Source organism: Poecilia reticulata, linkage group LG5, assembly GCF_000633615.1.
Source record: "Poecilia reticulata strain Guanapo linkage group LG5, Guppy_female_1.0+MT, whole genome shotgun sequence".
Lineage (NCBI taxonomy): Eukaryota > Metazoa > Chordata > Actinopteri > Cyprinodontiformes > Poeciliidae > Poecilia > Poecilia reticulata.
The window spans coordinates 930,163-935,181 of NC_024335.1; the positions used below are offsets into that span (position 1 = coordinate 930,163).

General features: G+C 46.0%; 1 long non-coding RNA gene across 1 annotated transcript in view; it reads right to left on the reverse strand.

Moving 5' to 3' along the window:
- Window positions 1–2,281: 2,281 nt before the first annotated feature.
- Window positions 2,282–5,019, reverse strand: part of LOC103464262 (uncharacterized) — a 15,632-nt gene continuing 12,894 nt past the window's right edge. The window contains exon 3 of the long non-coding RNA XR_533627.2: window positions 2,282–2,424. This is a non-coding gene — a long non-coding RNA (uncharacterized LOC103464262). The remainder of the gene's footprint in view (window positions 2,425–5,019) is intronic.

The following is a 5,019-nucleotide window of genomic DNA, read 5'->3' on the forward strand; positions in this document are numbered from 1 at the left end:
GCACCATTCAGCTGTTCAGACAGTCGGGTTCCTCCTGGATTCCATCGGATCGTTAAATCGGTGAATAAAATCGGATCTCGTCTCTGTTTTCCAGTCTGCGGCTGTTTAAATGCTTGAATTTGTCTCCAGTTTTGTAGATGGATATTGATCGGACAGGACGGGTTTCCTGATGAGTCGGCGTTCAGCAGAATGACGGTCGGCTCCAACTCGGCCTCCTGGTCCCACTGGGACGGAGACGGATCGTCACTGCTGCACACACACGACCTCTGACCTCTCCTCCAGCTAGCTGCTGTAGCCGCCTTGTTGAGCGCGTCAGAGCAGCTGTCAAAGTTTTTTCACAAACTGTATATTGATTCTTTTTCATATAAATAATTTTATCTCATGAATGAATAAACAGGAAGCATCTTCCCTCTGTAAGTTCAATATGTTCAACTTGTGTCTGCAACTAAACATTTAGCTAGGAAGCTAATAATTAGCTAGGTAGCTAAATATTCAGCTAGCGAGCTAAATAACTAGTTAGCATGCTAAATATTCAGCTAGCAACATATTTAGATATGACTGTAAATGCTTAGCTCGCAACCAAATATTTAGATTGGAGAATATTTTTTTTGGACTTAAATATTTAGCTTGTGAATTAAATATTTACTTGGGAACTTTGACATTTATAAATGTATGAACAACATGGTGAAAATATGACTTAAAAATGAACCCATATTTTTTCTGTCTCTGTGACACGTTAAATAAACCCGTTCTTTTTTTACAGTGTAACTTTACACCTCATAGTTGTTCTGAATTATGAGACTGTAACTGAATCCATCTCAGTTCGTTTCATCTCCAGAAGCTGGTGGTTTGCTACGTTTCTGCAGGAATCGGAGGAAACCCTGTGAAGGACCCGACTCCTGCAGAGCAGAGACTCCAGAGTTGATTAGCTGGTTCAAATAAAGGCCAGTTGATGGACAATGGATGGGGATTAGAGCAGAGAAGCCTCAGAAACTTTCTGCTCCTTTATCTGGCGTCTCTTTCATCTGGCGTGGAGAAGATTAGTCCAGCTGCTGGCGAGGAACATCGATTAGCGTCAGCTCGCATCCCTCATGCAGCAGCGGCTGCACATGGCGGAGCTGCTGGTCGGGTTGAGAGGATTTCTGGACGCTGCTGTGGCAGCTGAGCAGCAGCAGATGATTCTTCACAGCTGAAATGTTCCAACAGCAGAAACTTTCATCTGAGCATTTATCACAAAACATGAGAAGGAATCCGATGATAAATCAGACACTTTGACTTCAGGTCAGCAGCTTTTTATTTTAATAGTAATTACACAGAGACGACTTTGTGCAAAGTTAACCGCTGGGGGCGCTCATGATCCCAGATATTGTGACAGCACAACTGCAGAGTAAGACACAGTGAGCTAGCCATGGAGCTAGCCATGGAGCTAACCATGGAGCTAGCCATGTAGCTAGCCATGTAGCTAACCACACAGGAAATAAGTAGCGATATATTTGTTTTCTCCTCTCTTCCGACGTCAACATGAAAGACTACATTTCTTTACCATGGCGGCCATCTTTACTGCGTAAGCAGAGCTCTGCGGCGGCCATCTTTACCATGGCGGCCATCTTTACCGCGTAAGCAGAGCAATGCGGCGGCCATCTTTACCATGGCGGCCATCTTTACTGCGTAAGCAGAGCAATGCGGCGGCCATCTTTACCATGGCGGCCATCTTTACTGCGTAAGCAGAGCTCTGCGGCGGCCATCTTTACCGTGTCGGCCATCTTTACTGCTGTGAACAAAGTGCTGCCGGGGGACGGAAAGCGTTCCCACAGAAGTCTGACAGCGTCGCATTAAATTAGTTGCAGGAACAACCAGGCAAAAAAACCCCTGTATTTCTTCCCTTCAGTTAATCTGACGCTGAAGGATCAGCTGATACCAACTAGTGGCGCCGAGTCGGGTCAAACTTTCCTCTGATGCTCCAGATTCCCTGGATGGTTTTTAATTCATCTGAACACAAATAGATTCTTTCATAACATAAAAACATTTGCTGCATTAATGGTTTGTTTTGATCCAGAACAGAAAATAAAAACTGAAGCAGAAAACATCGGATTAGTTTTAAAATGTTTCTTAATTCAGACCAGATTTAGCTGCTTTTATTCCTGACAGACACCATAAATATTTCACACTGTTAAAATTCATTTGTGCTTCATTTATGTATGATTATGACACGACGACGTGCATGTGGCCGTTTTTACTGGAAACCCAACGACAGAGTGTCTGATCAGCTCCTCTGATCATCTCAGGCCTTAAAACAAACTTTATTTTACTGCTGATGTATGAACAAAGTGAGGATTGAATCTCCTGGACACGGTCCGGTCCGATCCGGTTCCTCTCCGTCCATCGTTTGATGAACACAGACAGGATCATGAGGCCATTTCTTCCCTGCAGCAGGAGAAACGAGCAGCAACATTAAACAATGTGTAAAGTAGTGAAGCAGCGTGTTGCTCCGCTTCATCCCTTCCAACCAGAACTACAACAAACAGAACAGCAGCAAACCCCCGGGACTAAACAAACAAACAAACAAACAAGAAACAGCAAATCAACAAAGCAGCTAATTATGAAGACTTGCATTGCTGCTGGAGATCATTAGTGGAGGGATATTAATGCAGATGACTGTTTGAACACAGGAAGCGTGTTGCAGAGTGGCAGCGTTAATAATGCAGGCGCCGGCCTGGGAGCCAACCTCCAGGACCGCAGCGCATTTCATTTCAATATTTGATATCTGCAGAAAAAATGATGTCGAAGATGTTTATTAGAGGGGAACTGAAGCAGACAGGCAGCCGATTAGCGATCGGTTTGAAACCAGAGTTACGTTCAGTTCTGTTCAGGAGAAGCAGCAGACATTTGGTCCCGCTCCGGTTCTGTTTTCTGATCCGAGTGTTTCTGAGCTCAGATGGAGACGAGCTGATGCAGAATCAAAATGATCTGATTTAAAACATTCACTTCAGCCTGATCTGAAGAAATCCTCAGGGTTCTGCGTCCTTAAAAAGTCTTAAATTCATTTTAGAGGTTGTCCTTTAATCTGCCAATCAGAGGCCTTAAAGTTCCTCATCTTATATTCTACACGGTCCTTTTACTGCAGGACTTTTCTGTTCTACTCAGACTTCATGTCCTCTGACTCCAGGTGGTTGAGGCTAATGCTAACTAGCTGCTAATCCCTGCTAGCTAACTAGCTTTTTTCTGAACTCTGACGGTTTAGTGGATTTAAACTGACCTAGTGAAGAATTTCATTTCTATAAAACTGTTGCCATGGAGGGAAATGCAGCTGGGGAGGAAAAGGAGGAACAGTTATTAATGTTTGTAACTAAAGAATGTGGAAATAAATAGTTAATCTCAGAAGGAGCTCATTTCATCCCCAATAGTTTCCATTTTTACAAATCTGTGGTTTTCATGTTTGTTCCTGTCGGGTCTGAAATTTCATTCATGATCTTAGAAGTCTTGAATTTGAGTTGGTGGAATCAGCAGGAATCCTGATCCTGCATGTCCGGTTCGGGTCAGACAGCCCGGTTCTGTTGCCCATCTGGAGCGAGCAGCAGCAGAACCGGCCTGTCCTCTGAAGGTGTTCCGGTGCTGCGGCCGGTTTTCCTGCGACGCTCCTCAGATGGAGCCCGCCATGATTTCACGCCTGCAGGTTTTTCTTTTCACCGAAGCTGTTTGACATGTGAGCCTTTTGTCCTTGAACTTCTTGTTCTTTGCTTCAGTTTGGTTCTCAGACCCGATGATCCCGAACACGGCGCGGATAATTCATCCGCCGATGGCCTGGCGCTTTCAGGAGAGACCAGAGATTAGTCAGCGCGCTCGCCGCGGCGCTTTGTCTTCGCCTGTTTGTGGCGAACATCAGGACACAAACACGCCTCTTCATCAGGATTCCAGAGAGAGGAAGACGGGATGAAAGGGAGGACAGGAGGAGCGGCTGGAGCAGGTGGAGGAGGAGAAGGACAGAGAGAGGACAGATGGCCGGGAGGAGAAAGGAAGAACGGCGAGGATGGAGGAGAAGTTGGAGCGAAGGATGGATGGGAGGAAAGAACAGATGGTGGAAAAGAGAGAGAGAGAGGAAGGATGATGAAAGGAGCAGGAAGATTGGAGGGGAAACAGGAAGTGAGGTTTTTAGGAAGACAGAGGAAATGGAGACATAAAGGGAACAGATGGTGAAGGACAAACAGGCCCGGTTCTGTTGGACCGGTTCTATCAGAACATCAGAACAGGAACCTGGACCTGGAACAGCCAAACATAAAACTTCACTTTGTGAAGAGCTCTGATTGGAGAGCAGCAGGAGGCCCAGAGGGAAGACAGGGGGCGCTCTAACGGAGCCGGATGAGATCGGAGCAGCTTTGGACTCGGATCAAGATTCTTCTGATTCCCCAGAGGCTTTTCCAGGAAAACAAACTTTACTCCATCAGCAGGGAGATGCAAAATGCTTTACATGAAAATAACGACAAGTTGGAAAACTGATTAATCAATATGAATATTAATCGGCGCCAATAGGATCATTTCAGCCTGGACTTAAAGAAATTCACATTTATTCCAGATTTGTGGAGCATAGATGCTGAATCCAGAACCAGGAGACTTGAGAGGTCTCTGGGTGGAACCGGGTGGTGTAGAACCGGGTCATGTAGATCTGGGTGGTGTAGAACCTGATGGTGTAGAACCTGATGGTGTAGAACCAGGTGGTGTAGAACCGGGTGGTGTAGAACCGGGTCATGTAGATCTGGGTGGTGTAGAACCGGATGGTGTAGAACTAGGTGGTGTAGAACTGGGTGGTGTAGAACCGGGTGGTGTAGAACCGGGTCATGTAGATCTGGGTGGTGTAGAACCAGGTGGTGTAGATCTGGGTGGTGTAGAACCAGGTGGTGTAGAACCGGGTGGTGTAGAACCGGGTGATGTAGAACTGGGTGGTGTAGAACCAGGTGGTGTAGATCTGGGTGGTGTAGAACCAGGTGGTGTAGAACCAGATGGTGTAGATCTGGGTGGTGTAGA